This window comes from Sus scrofa, chromosome 10 (assembly GCF_000003025.6).
Source record: "Sus scrofa isolate TJ Tabasco breed Duroc chromosome 10, Sscrofa11.1, whole genome shotgun sequence".
Lineage (NCBI taxonomy): Eukaryota > Metazoa > Chordata > Mammalia > Artiodactyla > Suidae > Sus > Sus scrofa.
The window spans coordinates 1,248,580-1,264,601 of record NC_010452.4 but is presented as its reverse complement, the minus strand read 5'-3'; the positions used below and the strand labels follow the sequence as shown (position 1 = coordinate 1,264,601).

At 43.4% G+C, this 16,022-nt stretch overlaps 1 long non-coding RNA gene across 2 annotated transcripts in view; it reads right to left on the bottom strand.

The window, feature by feature from the left end:
* LOC102166310 overlaps nt 1-16,022 on the bottom strand; it is a 381,125-nt gene that overhangs the window by 288,756 nt on the left and 76,347 nt on the right. The gene's annotated exons all lie outside the window — the stretch shown is intronic.

Here is a 16,022-nt window from a genome sequence, read left to right as displayed (position 1 = left end):
GCCAACATAGGAGCTGCAGCGGACAACTCCAGAGGAGCCTGCTCCTCAAGTCAGCACCGATCAGGCATTGATTAAGAGCTCTCCATACAACAGCACCCCGTCATTGCTGCCCTGCTTCTCCGTCTTCTGAGCTGAGGCCCCGCAATGCCATGACGCCTATCTGAAATTTTGAGCATAACACCATAGGACTTAGGGGTTTTTTTTGGGGGGGGTTGTTGTTGTTTTTATCTTTTTAGGGCCGCATCTGTGGCATATGGAGGTTCCAAGGCTAGGGGTCGAATCAGAGCTACAGCTGCTGGCCTGCGCCACAGCCACAGCAACTCGGGATTCAAGCCACATCTGAGACCTATACCACAGCTCATGCAATGCTGGATCCTAAACCCACTGAGTGAGGCCAAGGATCAAATCTATATCCTCGTGGATGCTGTTCAGATTCGTTTCCACGGAACCACAACAGGAACTCCTCGGGGTGGTTTATTAAGCAGCAACAGATGACAGGAATAATTACATTCATGCCATTTAATTCATTTAATCTGCAAAAGAAATCTGTTAGTGGGGTAGCATTGCTCACTGCATTCTGCAATGGGAACTGAGTCTTAAGAATGGTTAATGCAACTGATAAACCATAGAACCAAGATTCAAACACAGTTACAGCACTAGAAATGACAAAGAACGTCATAGGTACACAGAATGGTGGGAAACTCTGCCAGGTACTGAGTAAATATGAAACATGTAGAGGGATAACCCCTGTCTTTGATACTTCTGAAGCCAAATAAGGAGTCAAGACATGCATGTGTGGCACTGGCTCTCAAAGTCTTTAACTCAACAGCCTGGGGAATGGTCATTCATTCATCACCCATTATCCAAAATGGCCATTGGGTGCTGGACCTTGTATTAATCAGAAAACCAGCTAACCAGAGAGGCAGAAGGAGCAAAAAGTAGTGAAACGAAAGAGAGTGTGCCTTTATCAATCAACCATTTGTGCCCTAAGATTTCTAAAACACCTTGCTGATAAAAGAAAAACCAGTCGGATTGAAGGATGAGAAAATGGTTCATCAAAGTGATCCATGACTCACACAGAGAGAAACCGATTCTAAAAGATTACATAAAGCACGGAAGCAATGACTAAAATAGGTACGTATGTTCCCGGTGGGAGAGGAAACAGGGAGGAGGGAGCCAGCGTGGGGCTGTTTCTGGGAAGAAGAAACTGAATCTGGTGCGGCATATGCAGCATGCAGAAGTGTTCATGTTTAAGGGCAGGATGTATGTGCACAGATTTAGATCAGGATGCATATTTTTCAGATTTTATTTACAAATTCCACATAACACGTTCGGAGGAATAAAAAAAGGGGGTTTCGTCCACACTGCCAGGGAAAACAAGAATGGCTCCTTACAAAAGAGAGTATGTTTCTTTCTCTTCTGGATTTCCTAGGTCAAGTAGCGCATGTATATATATTTTTAATCTGAGAAAATTTAAGAAAAATCTAAGAAGATGGCAGGACCAGAGCACTAGGACTGCAGATTTGGCACCATCTCTCAGTTCGCCCAGTCAGGGTCATGGGAGACTTGTGTTTGGCCAGGATGCATTAGCGTCACCTGTTTGTAATTTCACGTCACTAAGGATCTTAATGAGAGAAGACAGAGACGTGTGTGTGCGCGTGCGCGTGTGTGGTTTCTTTAGTGTATTGGTTTTTAGCAGAAATGAGATCTAGGTCAACTCCATTTAGTACCTTTAACATGGAAATTAATTAAAATATTGGGATGTATTGGGTGTAAGACAGCCTACGAGAATGTTTTGCACAGCACGGCAACTATAGCCAATATTTCATAATAACTGTAAATGGAGTACAACCTTTAAACATTCCATAAAAACTTAAAATTAAAAAAACACACAAGGAAATACTGTGTTTGTTAAAATATGACCACAGAAAATACCATTCCAATTTTACATAAAGCAAACTTAGTTATTTTAAACACTTTTCTTCAAAGAAACTAAACTACTCACAAAGGTATTCATTAGTCCACATGGCTCCAAGATACTGTGTCTTTATTTAGCTGAGCATTTGGTTCTTGAAGTCTCATTGGCCCAGGATTTGAGCATTGGTGCATTATTTGAAAATAAGCAGAAGGTGTGTAAACAGGGGGTTTAAAAAATTAGAGATCTAAACTCAAGGCTGATGAAGGAATGCCAACTAGCATATGGAAGGCTCAATGCTGAGCCTCGTTTTAACTGATGGGGTTTACCGCTGCAGTGACTGGGGAGGTGGGAGAAGTTCACAGTCCAGGTTATGTGCAAAGTGGTGAAGATAACGGTTACCAAGCTAATCCTGCTGTCTATTAATATTAGTTGCTTCCACCCCACACCCCAAGACAGAGGAAGAAGAGTAAACATTTAACAACAATTTTCATATTAATAATATCAGCAAATTTCTCTTTCTGATCTTTCATTGTTAGTGTACAGGGATGCAAGAAATTTCTGTGTATTAATTTGGGGCTTTGCAACCTTACCAAGTTCCTTTGATGAGCTCTAGTAGTTTTCTGGCAGCACCTTTGGATTTCTATGCATAGCATCATGTCATCTACATATAATGTCATCTACACATCTTCTTTTTCTATTTGGATTCTGTTTCATTTCTTTTTCCCCTCTGATTGCCACGGCTGGGACCTCCAATGCTATGTTGCTTAACCGTGAGGAGTGGACATCCTTGTCTTGTTCCTGACCTTAGTGGTAATGCTTTCAGCCTTTCGCCATTGAGAATGGTATTTGCTGTAGGTTTGTTATATACGGTCTTTACTGTGTCGAGGTAGGTTCCCTCTCTGCTCCCTCTCTGGAGAGTTTTTATCAGAAACTGGTGTCAAAAGCCTTTTCGGTATCTATTGACATGATCCTACGGTTTTTATTTTTTAGTTTGTTGGTATGCTGTATCACATTGATTGATTTGCATATACTGAGGAATCCTTGCATTCCAGGGATAAATCCCACTTGTTCATGGTGTATGCTTTTAATGCATTGTTGGATTTTGTTTTCCAGTAACTTGTTGAGGATTCACCTATATTCATCAAGGATATTTTCTCTTTTTTTGTGGTGTCTTTGTCTGGTTCTGGTACCAGAGGGATGGTGGCCTCATAAAATGAGCTTGGGAGTGCTGCTTTCTCTGAAATTATTTTGGAAGAATTTCAGAAGGATGGATGTTAATTCTTCTCTAAATGTTTGATGGGATTCACCTGTGAAGCCACCTGGTCCTAGATTTTGGATTTTGGAGGTTTTTAAATCACAGTTTCAATTTCAGAACTTGTGATTTATCTATTCATATTTTCTATTTCTTCCTGGTTCAGTTCTGAAGGTTATACCTTTATAAGAATTGGTTCATTTCTTCTAAGTTGTCTATTTTATTGGCGTATAGTTGCTTGTGGTAGTATTTTATGAGCCTTTGTATTTCTGTATTGTGAGTTGTAATTTCTCCTTCCCATTTGCTATCACATCAAAGAGAATAAAACACCCAGGAATAAACACACCCAAAAGACAAAAGACCTGTATTATGAAACCTATAAGACACTGATGAAGGAAATCAAAGGTGACACAAAGAGATGGAAAGAAATACCAAGCTCTTGGATTGCAAGAATCAACTCTGTCAAAATGAGTATATGCGCCGAGGAAATCTACTGAGTCAATGCAATTCCTATCAAATTACCCATGGCATTTTTCTCAGAACTAGAACAAAAAATTTTTAAATTTCTATGGAACTACAAAAGACCCAGAATAACTGAAGCTATCTTGAGAAAGAAAAATGGAACTAGAAGAATCAGGCTCCGCAATGTCAGACTATACTATACAACTATATTCATTAAAACAGTAGACACAGAAATATAGATTAGTAGAACAGGAGAGAAGAACAGAAATAAACCTGCACTCTATGGTCAAGTAATCTGTGACAAAGGAGGCAAGAATATACAATGGAGAAAATGTAGTCTTTTCAATATGGTGCTGGGAAAACTGGACAGCCACATGGAAAAGAATGAAATGAGAACCTTCTCTCATACCCACCCATTCCATGCACAAAAATCAACTCAAAATAAAGACCTAAATCTAAGGCAGGAAACTATAAAACTCATAGAGGAAAATGTAGGCAGAGACTCTTTGATATAAATTGCAGAAATATCCTGTTTGATGCACATCCCAGTAAGGAAAATAAAAACAAAAACCAACAAATGGGACCTAATTATACTTACGGGCATTTGTGCAGCAAAGGAAACCATTAAAAAACTGAAAAGATATCCCATAGAATGGGAGCATATCCTTGCAAATGAAGTGACTGACAAGGGATTAATATCCAAAATATATAAACATCTCATACAGCTTTATATCAAAAAACAAACACACAGCCCAATCAAAAAAAAAAAGGGTTCTTTTTCTGAATATGTGAATATTAAGAAAATTTAAATAGACCTTTCTCCAAATAAGACATACAAATGGTCAAAAAATACATGAAAAGATGCTCAATATCACTAATTATTAGAGAAATGCAAATCAAAGCCACCATGAGGTACCTACCACCTTATATCAGCCAGAATGGACATCATCAAAAGGTCTACAAACAATAAGTGCTGGAAGGATGTGGAGAAAAGAAAACCCTCCTACACTCCTGGTGGGAATGCAGGTTGATGAAGCCATTATGGAGATCCATGTGGAGGTTCTTTATAAAACTAAAAATGGAAATACCATAGAATCCAGCAATCCCACTCCTGTGTATCTATCTAGAGAAAACCATAATTTGAAAAGATACATGCACCCCAACGGTCACTTCAGCACTATTTACAATAGCCAAGACATGGAGGCAAACTAAATGTTCATTGACAGAGGAGTGGATAAAGAAGATGTGGTACATATATGCAATGGAATATTACTCGGCCATAAAAAAGAATGAAATAATACCATGGATGGGTCTAGAAATTATCATACTAAGTGAAGTAAATCAGACAAATATATGAGATCACTAACATATGGAATGTAATAAAAATGATACAAAAGAACTTATTCACAAAAGAGAAACAGACTCAGATTTCAAAACCATACTTACCAAAGGAGAAACACTGCAGGGAGCAACAGACTGGGAGGTTGGTACTGGCATGTGTATATATATATATATATATAATATACAAAATGAGTCTGTAGCAAGGACTCACTATACAGCTCAGGAAAATCTATTCAGCACCCTGTGATAGTCTATATGGGGAAAGAGTCTGAAAAAGAATGGATGTATATGTATGTGTGGCTGATTCACTTTGCTGTACACCCGAAACACAACAGGGTAAGTCACCTCTACTCCAGTAAAATTTATTTTACATATGATAATATTAGCAAAAAGCATGACAAATCCATAAATTTTTGATCAGCACTATTGATTAAATGCGATTAATGTCAACATGAGCCAGAAAATGCTGACATTTTGGACCGTAATTTATGTATATTCTCTGTTTTGTGCACTTTCTTCCCCATAGTCTTCTGTCAGCATGGAATGCCTGACGTTCATTCACAAAGCTTTTCTTAGGCGCCTCAAATGTGCCAGGCTCTGGGAGTCAAAACCAAATAAGATACAGTTCCTTTTCCAAAGGACTCACAGTTAAAGAAAAAATGGCAGGTAAGGAAGTAAATTAATGCACTTAGAAGGCATAGATACTGAGAGAAAGTTGCATAAGGAAACCATGGGACACAGACAAAAAAGCAAGTAATAATTTTTTTTTAACCCAGGAGAGGTATCAGGTTTCCTAGTGGAGTCTAGTTAGGAACATGGGGCAGAGGCAATTCCAGAAAAGGCATGAAGGCACAAAACAGCCCAGCTTGCTTCCTTTCAAGAAAATATTCTGCTCTGAGAGATAGATAGATGAAAAAGGATAGATAGGAATAGAAAAAAATTATAGAATAGACATATTCCATTATATACATGATATAGGCATTATATAAAATACGTATATGTAATACATGACTATATGTAATATAGGAATGTGCAGTATGTGAATACACAGGGGTGAACATAGACATATCTATAGATACACACACACATGTTCGTACGTATGCATCCTGCATTCTTTCAAGCAGAGTAGACATCTTCCCCAGCCGATGGGATGCTCTTTGCTACACATCACTTCTTTGGCCCTTTATTTCTGACTTGATCCAGAGTTTGGCTTTTTAACATGCGTCCTCGGTGAGCTTTCACATTGAGAGCAAAACAGCACCCAGAAACTATATGAAATTTAAAATTTCAATCCTGTTTTTATTAGGTCACTTACATATAAATCTAAAATGTTTTTAACAGAACACCGTGCCCTCATTGTTTGGGAATCAGCAGCGCTAAATGCACTTACTTCAAGTACTCTGGTGCCCCCTTGTGGTTTATTTCCATGTGACACCCACTGATAAATGGACCGCTTTTATTTTCTTGTAGAAAACTTTAAAAATGCTAGCGTCATGCTCAACAACTGTTTATTAAGCATTATGTTGGATCAGAAATAGTCTTAGTCATTTAGGTTCACAAAAGTAAATAATAAATGGATATTTTCTCAAGGGATGTAATTTCTTTTTCGTGTGTGTGTGTGTATTTTCAGGGCCTCATGTGCCGCATATGGAGGTTCCCAGGCTAGGGGTCGAATCGGAGCTGCAGCTGCCAGCCTACACCACAGCCACAGCAATGCCAGGATCTGAGCCACATCTGCGACCTAGACCACAGCTCACGGCAACACTGGATCCTTTAACCCACTGAGCAAGGCCAGGGATCGAACCCACATCCTCATGGATACCAGCTGGCTTTGTTACCCCTGAGCCACATGGGAACTCCAAGGGATGTAATTTCTGACATGTGTGTTGAGGGAGGGACTGGAGATGAGACATAAAGATCAGACACCATTAGGGCATCTGTAACAGACCTGGAAATCACGGCCGTATCTTCACCATCATTTGCGTCCCAGTAAAAAAGTCCCTGGGCCGCATTCCATCAGCTTGGGAAAGTTCGAAAGTTATGTCTACGTCTCCTCAGGAGACTGAAAATCTAAAGAAGTAGTTGGTCATTTGAAAGTCTGTCAAACTGTGGAATTTACCTTTTTCGGGGAAGAAAGAGCATCCTGGTCTCACCTAGTAAGTAACGGCAGCAACAGCAGGCCTCAGTTCACCTGGAACTCCCTCGGCTACTCAAACCTCCTTGCACTTTCTCCTCTCTTGCCCCAGGGTCCCCGCAAACTACCTCAAACCCAGTTCTGCTCCTGAAGCAGGGCTAGACCACACCTGCTGTCCCCTGAGAAACCCTGACCCGCTTCAACAGCAGGAGGTCTCCTGGGCTGCAGAGCTTAAGGAGCCTCTCTGGCGTCGTCACAGCAGCGGCTCAGGCTGGGGCTGTGGTCCCTGGCCCAGGAGCTTCCACATGCTGCAGGCATGGCTTTGGTCCCCGGCTCAAAAACGCAGGCACCCAGGTCAGACAAAAAGGGAAGACGTGCCCTTAAAAGTCCTCCACCACCTCCCGCCACCCCACGGCCATCACCCATCTGGTGACGGTCCTTCACTTTCAGTGATAGGGACTGAGAAGCGCCACGATTATAACTATTCTTATACTATTATTCTTTCTCAAGAAATACTGACATTTTGGAGTCCCTGTCGTGGCGCAGTGGTTAACAAATCCTACTGGGAACCATGACATTGTGGGTTCGATCCCTGGCCTTGCTCAGTGGGTTAAGGATCCGGTGTTGCCGTGAGCTGTGGTGTAGGTCGCAGAGGTGGCTCAGGTCTGGCGTTGCTGTGGCTCTGGTGTAGGCCGGTGGCTACAGCTTTGATTAGACCCCTAGCCTGGGAACCTCCATATGCCGAAGGAGTGGCCCTAGAAATAGCAAAAAGACAAAAAAAAAAAAAGAAAAAGAAAAAGAAAAGAAAGACTGAGAGCTTTCTATAACTCAACATTGAGAGAAGTGCTTTATATAAAAATTTCTCATTTAGTCTTCATTAAGCTTCAGCAGTGGATGAAAAAACAGAGACTTAGAGACTAAGTAATTTGGCCACATAATTTTCACCTGTAGTAAGTGACAGAGAGAACTTGATACATGAAGTTGTTTCTGATGTTTTGTTTTTCTTTTGAGGGTCACACCTGCCGCATGTGGACCTTCAGGGTTAGAGGTGGAAGTGGAGCTGTAGCCACAGCAACACCGGCTTGAGGCGCATTTGTGCCCACACAGCAGCCTGCAGCCATGCCAGATCCTTTACCCACTGAGTGAGGCCAGGGATCGAACCCATATCCTCACGGACACTATGCTGGATTCTTAATCTGCAAGCTGCAATGGGAACTCCATTTCTGATTCCTTTTTTTTTTTTTTTTTTTGTCTTTTTGCCATTTCTTGGGCCGCTCCTGCGGCATATGGAGGTTCCCAGGCTAGGGGTCCAATCGGAGCTATAGCCACCGGCCTACACCAGAGCCACAGCAACGTGGGATCCGAGCCACATCTGTGACCTACACCACAGCTCACGGCAACACCGGATTCTTAACCCACTGAGCAAGGGCAGGGACCGAACCCGCAACCTCGTGGTTCCTAGTTGGATTCGTTAACCACTGCGCCACGACGGGAACTCCATTTCTGATTCTTAATGCCAGGCTTGCTTCTGATTTTCTTCTTTCTCTCCCTCCCACTCCCTCCCTCCCTCTCCATCTTTCTCTCTCTCTATATTCACTCCTCCCTATTCTCTGAAACAAATTTTCATATATCACCTAAAATGCCTCCATTTTTTTTTCCATCAGAATCCAGCCCATGTGTCAAATCCTACCCAGAGCCTGCATCCTCCGTACAGGCATCCCCATCAGCTTAGGTCAAAGTCACCTCTCCCTCCTGCCAAACCAGGGGTTCCCACCGTTGGCTGGATATCGGAATCACCTGCGCAGACCTGCTGTAACTGGTTGGGGGAGACACCTCGGCATCCCAATGCTCAGTCTCTCAGGGGATGCTGATGTACAGCCAAGGTTGAAAAGGGGCTCTCCGCGCTTCATGCTTTTTCGGACACTGGAATCACAGACGAGCATGACTTGGGGATGGATGGGGAGATCAGCTATTTTATCCATAAACGCTGAAGAGCACCAGTAATGTTCAAAAACACCTGGCAAAATACTCTGACGTTATTTGGAGACACATCCAAAATACGGTTGTTTTAAAAGAAGAAAGGTGAACTCCTTGTACAGAAATGGGAAAAGGAAAAGTCAGAATCCATGAACGTGCGTCCCTCCCTCATTACGGCCCTGGGCTCTCCAAGGGAACTGCATGATCAAACCCTGGATATCCTGAGTTAATCAGTCCCTTCCCTCTGCAAGAGCTGGACAGCCCAATGTGGCATCGTGGCCACATGGAAGCCCAAGGAGCGCTCTAGGGGTCATCTCTATCAGACTACTTCTCCCTGACCACATGTCACTTAGCTAACAGTTTCTGTTTCTTAGGGAATGATATTTATCTAATAAACAATAGGCATATTTTCAAATGACCTAGAAATGGCACCGTGTACCAAACAGCCGGTATTAAATATTTCAAACTCACCGCCTCCTCTGAGAGCAAATACTAGTAGAACCCTTTCTCCAGGGAGGAAACTGAAGGTTGAGTGACTCACCTCCCAGTGGGGTACAGTTTAGGGCCAAACTCCCCACTCCTAATCCAATTTATTCCATTTTTAATAAATATTTGATGTAGCAGGTTCTCCACCTGCCATCCTGGGCTTAACCACAGTTCCCCTGAGGAGTCGCACAGAGCTACTGGGAACCAAAGTTCAGCTAGAATTTGGTCTAACAGACAATTCGCATTTCTGGAGATGAGGGAGCAGGTGGGAAACCACAATACAGTTTTGCATTCACGTACCATAAAATGTAGTGGAGACATTTTTCTTTCCACGACAAATACAAAGTAAGATTCTTTGCAACAACAACAACAAAAAGTGGCATATTGAGCTTGAATTCCACAACTCTCAAGGAAAGATGAGAGAAGAAATAAATCAATGGCGAAAACCTGTTATTTCAAAACAGATCAAATGGTAACAAAAGGAAGACCATTTTTACAATCTTCTGGCATGGACATCTCAGCTTTCTGAGAAAGCTCTGCTCGCCGCAGCTCATTTTTATTCCCATCTTAGCTTCTTCTCTTTTCCCATCGGATCATTTTCCTTCCTAAATGGGGATCAGTGCAGAGGTCTGCCATGTGATGCTGTCACGAGAATACAAGAGAGAAAAGACTCTGGAGAGGGAGGGAGGCTTGGGTGAATGGTCCATCAGGAAGTGCCACCACTAAGTCAAGGTAATAACACAGTCAGGAGGAGGCCCATCCGTCCACAGGACTGAGTCCTTTCACTTTAGTATCTCTTACTCCTTGTGCCGACAGTCTTTAAAGTGTGAAAGGCACAGCATATACCCTATAAATTACAGAGTGATTGCTCTTTTTATTAACAGCCAAATAAAAAGAACCCAGTATCAAGAGAACGGAATAACTGAAGGCTTATTTAAAAGAACTGACTTCAATACTAAACCTGCCGTTCTTCCATTAAAGACACATCTGCTCTCAATTCTTAAAACTCCTTAAGAAAAGACCTGTAAGGATGTGGAAGCTGGTCAGGTGTGTTTAACGGCATACACATTGAATAATATGTGTTCTAATCTAATACTTAGCTAACACTTTTACCTTAATTACGTGTTGAGAAAACACTGCTTTTTCATTTTAAATAAGAAATCCATTGGCTGACATCTGGCTTAACTGAGAAACGATTTTAGGCGGACGGCACTGACATGGTTTAGGGGGAATAGATGGAGGTGTGATCTGGACATAATGTGTCGAAAGCCTTCAGCTCTCTTCAGGGGACTGAGCCAGGAATTTCATAAGCATGGGCTGTCGTGCTGGGCACAGCTGTTTGGAGACCTGAAGGCAGCCATCCACAAGTGACTGTCACAGGATTCCATCCCTAAGAAATGCACTTATAACAAATGATGACAACACAACCAAAATAAATCCTCTGGCTTGTGGAGTCTGAATGGGAAGCTTGCAAAGACAATCAGCAGCAGCAGGCGTAAAGGCAGGTGAGAGAGAGACAGACTGGGGCATAAAATTGCCAAGCTCCCTAGGAAAGAAGATGGACCGATGTTTCTGGTGGCATCAGAGAACCAGGTTCCAACCAGAGCCATGCTGAACGCTAAGCCAAGGTCCCCTTCTCCCCAAGGCACGACGGCAGAACTGCGCTTGTATTCTGAAGTAGGACCTAGAGATGCAGCTTTTCTGGCTACTTCCTGCCCATCATTCATCAGAAGCCCTATTACATATGTAACCAAACACATCTCTGTTCCTTGCAGCCTCGAAAATCCATATGCCTTACAGATGTCTGCCTTAGATGCCTTTAACTGAATATGGTATGGTTTAAAAAAAAAAAAAAAGGAGTTCCCCTTGTGGCTCAGGGGAAATGAACCTGACTCGCATCCATGAGGACGCAGGTTTAATCTCTGGCCTCGGTAAGTGGGTTAAGGATCCGGCATTGCCGTGAGCTGTGGTGCAGGTCTCAGATGCAGCTCGGATCCTGTGTTGCTGTGGCTGTGGTGTAGGCCGATGCAACAGCTCCCATTCAACCCCTAGCCTGGGAACGTCCGTATGGCATAGGTGCAGCTCTAAAAAGACAAAAAATAAAAAAATAAAATAAAATAAAATAAAATAAAAGGAGGACTGGATTTCAGGGCTCACTGCTCTTTTTCCTTTTGACCTGAGTATTTTTTCAAAATTTCCTCGACCTTACCCCATAGCCGACCAGCAACACTAAGTAATTGTAAACCGTATTATAAATGCTGCAGCGGTGGTAGAACACAGAGAGGAAGGGCAGGGCTCCGGGCACTGGTTCAGGCTACCCGAGAGCTCTGCGACCTTGGGCGTGTGTCTGAACGTCTCTGGATCTCGGTCTCCTCCTCTGTACAGCAGAGACACTAATGCTCTCTCCCTCATACATTTTTGTGAAAATGAAGTAGGTGAAGCACTTAGAAGGTCGGCTGACAACAAGCGCTGTATGAGAACATTTAAATGAGAAAATAAACACTAGAAGATTGCGTTTCGATTTTAAAACAGCATCATCTGCTTTAAAAGGGTGATTCATCTTAGCGGAAATGGGTGGCATGCTTTTGTCCCCTGAGGGCAGCCATGGGTATTATTCCACTAAAATACAAAGGTGAAGGAGTTCCCGCTGTGGCTCAGCAGTAACAATCCAACTCATATCCATGAGGAAGAGGGTTTGGTCCCTGGCTTCCTTCGGTGGGTTAAACGATCTGGCATTGCTGTGGCTGTGGCTTAGGCCAGTAGCCTCTGCAATTCGACCCCTAGCCTGGGAACTTCCATATGCTGCAGGTGCAGCCCTAAAAAGACAAAAAAATTAAAACAAAATCAAAAGGTGACAATGAAAGCAACTCTCAAGAGACACCAAGCAGACACATCGTTTCATTACACTTAACTTCAGATACAAGATCTGGCAAGAGAAATATGCTTAACCAAATTATGCTGAATTCTTCTATGACCCAGACAAGAACCCTAAGCTCTTTAGAAAAAGTCCAGGCCCCAGGATATTCACTGGGGCTGCTCATCAAAGAATTCACACAGCTGATAAAGAGTTGACCGAAACAAAAAGAACTGAATGCCTCCCTAAGGAGCCAGAGTGAGTCTCTGGCAAAAACAAGAAGCTATTGTGTCTTATCCCATTTACTTGGTCTGGTGATTCGAAGAACACTCCTCCACCCACTGTCGTCATTTCCCTTTCTAAGGTCCTTCTATTCATTAGGAAATGTCCTCAGCGACCCTAAAGCGTTCACATTTATGACCCGCATTAGATTGAACAAACTGGACACGGCCTAGCCGAGTGATAACACAGCAGCAGCCAGCAGATGCTGACATGAGTGCCCGAACGTGGCTTTCAGGGGTCCTCTTCCTGGCCAGTCCCTCCCCACCGGAGTCCACCCTCACTTGGTTCCCTCTGCACCCCTCTCCCCCCAACTTCCTTTCCTGTTTGCACTCAGGGCTGGAGAGTTTTTATAAGCAAGAGGATTAATGGGCCCGGAAGCAGATGCTTTTTTACAGTAAGTGCTCTTGCCATCTCACCTGTGCCTTCGTGGGCGTGATGCCAATCCCTCCCCAAGGAGACAGCCTTAAATCTCTATTTTAAGATCCCACATTGTGGTCATTTTGTTAAGTGAGAAATTAAACACTTGCCAGCTAAAGTGCATCAGTGCCTACAGACAAAACGGTGCTTGGAGCCCCTTGCAAACCATGTCTTCTCCGCAGTGTTCAACGAAACCCGCGTCCAGCTAAATCCAGGGCCAAACGAGTGAACACCCGGGATGCGCCTCTCCCGCCGGCCACAGAAAAGCCCGGTCCCAGGGCTGCCAAAGGTCTGAGAAAGGCGCGGGACGCCAGCATCACAGCGCAGACCCCTCACTTGCATCTGCGGAGCTCTTCCGCAGTTTTCACGATAAGCATGCTGGATTTTTCTCTGGCCCTTCCAACAGAAAAAGTATAATCCCAGGGTTTCCTCTGAGTGGCATGAGAGGCGGGAAGCAGTCAATGTAGAAAGCATGTCCCAGGGCTGACTCGTTCTAGCCTTGACTTAATTCTAAAGTGATAGGTGTGCCCTGGGTGAGCGGGAGGGAGACACAAATGCAATTAATTATGGAGGCTTCGTTCATTCGTTGTCAATACTGATTACCCATTTACTGATGATCATTTTGGTAAATGCAAACCAAGAAGGAAAATCAAGAAAATGAACGACGAAGAAAGGTGACATCATACAGAGTCTTAACATGGTTCTCTCGTGTGCTTTGACCTGACGGACTGCAAACCGTCTCTGCATCTCTTTCCCCAAGCAGTTTATCACCTAGTGACCTCTGCGTAAACATAGTATGAGCTATGTTTCCCTACAAGAAAAATGTTTGGTGCATCAAGCATTTTTCTTTTTGTAAAGCCTTTCATTATTTTATTAATTTTTTTGGTCTTTTGTCTTTTTAGGACCGCACCTGAGGCATATAGTGGTTCCCAGGCTAGGGGTCGAATGGGAGCTGTACCTGCTGGCCTACACCACAGCCACAGCCACACGGGATCCAAGCTGCATCTGTGACCTACACCCCAGCTCCCGGCAATGCCAGATCCTTAACCCACTGAGCGAGGCCAGGGATCGAATCTGCGTCCTCATGGATGCGAGTCAGATTCGTTTCCCCTGAGCCGCTTTGCAAAGCCCTCATTGTCCTTTTTTTTTTTTAATTTTTTTTAATTTTTTCAACTATTTTAGCCTGTGCCACTTTCATGCACGGCGCCGTGATGGGAAAGGCATCTCTCTTTTCCTCCAGTTATTCTAAAGAGAAGGAGAAAGGACCTGTGGCCTTGAGGGGTGGACCATGGGATTAGCAGAGCGTGGGGACGGGACAACACCTGCAACCACATCACCGAAAGGCAGGTCACTCACTCGAGGCATCTGATGGGTATGGATCAGGCGCTGTGGCAGTCCGGTCCTTTGTCTCTACTGGCAGCCTCAATACTGCGTCCCGGGAAGAAAGCTTTCCTTGACCTTGAGGTTGCCGAAGATTGATATGACGGGAAGGTCTTAATAATTAAGGTCCAGTCCCAGGAATAAAAGCAGGGAGAGCTCGCTGTTTGTGGTGACATAGACCTATCAACCTGAGCGCCTTTTTTATTGTAGTCATCAGGGCCCTTTGTGACTGGCATATTTTCAGAAAGGAAGCAGAGACCACGCCTGAAGGAATGCTAACACATTTTACTGCTCGCAGGGTATCTTCTGGGTCCCAGGAGTCAGACGATATAATTTAACTCAGAGAGCACAGATTTCATAGGATCTGATGAGCTAAAACAGTATTCTCTTCTCCAGGATGCTTCTAGATGGCAGCCCTTCCCATTTCACGACAAAGTAAGAGGAAGGAGAGGGTTTGGCATCTTATCTAAGAAATGATTGCCTCATTCAAAGCTCTAAGATTTATAACACTTTCCATATATTCGGAACAGAACACCCCAAGTCTCCTTTTAATGAGGTTAGTTCCATTCAGAATACAGGGAATTGCAAGAACGTTATTTGTGAATTGAAAGAGAGAGAGAGAGAGGATGGAAGGAAGGAAGGAAGGAAGGAAGGAAGGAAGGAAGGAAGGAAAGGAAAGCCTTTACACAAATGCCTGGCCTCTCACCATTACTACCCCGGGAGAAATGAAGTCTGACTTAACAGACAGAAAATGGGAAAACAATTCAGCAAGTTCGAAAGGGCACTGACCACTTAATTCCTCTTAAATTCTATTCTACATAAGGCTGAAGATCAGACCTCTCTCGCCTCAAATCTCTATTTCCTTAACTGTTTAAATACATCTTACAATTTGTAACAGAGCTTCAGGATAACATATGCCGGGCCGTAATCAAGATAATGATTTTAAAACAGAGCTAAGACTTTCCACTTCTCTTGTTATTTTTCCTTAAGCTTTATCTGCTTCCCTTTATCCAGTTAAGAGATGGTTAACGAATGCCTATGCACAGAACTGAAGATACGATAGTAAATGTGGCCAATACAGGCTTCTTGCCCTGAGGGAGTTTGTGGTGTGTGGGAGACACAGAGAGGCAAGGAGGCAATTCCAGCGTGACATGTGCCTTGACAGGGAGGAGCAGTTTGCTGAAGGATGCTATTTTATTTTATTTTTTTGGCTTTTTTTTTTTTTTTTTTTTTTCTTTTTAGGGCCGCACCCTCAGCACATGGAGGTTCCCAGGCTAGGGGTCGAATCAGAGCTGTAGCTGCCAGTCTATACCACAGCCACAGCAACGCCAGATCCGAGCCTCGTCTGCAACCTACACCACAGCTCACAGCTACGCCAGATCCTTAACCCACTGAGGGAGGCCAGGGATCGAACCCGTAACCTTGTAACTGCATGGTTCCTAGTCAGGTTCGTTAACTGCTAAGCCATGACAGGCGCTCCAAGGATGGCATTTTAAAAAGGCACCTAGAAGTTCCCTCC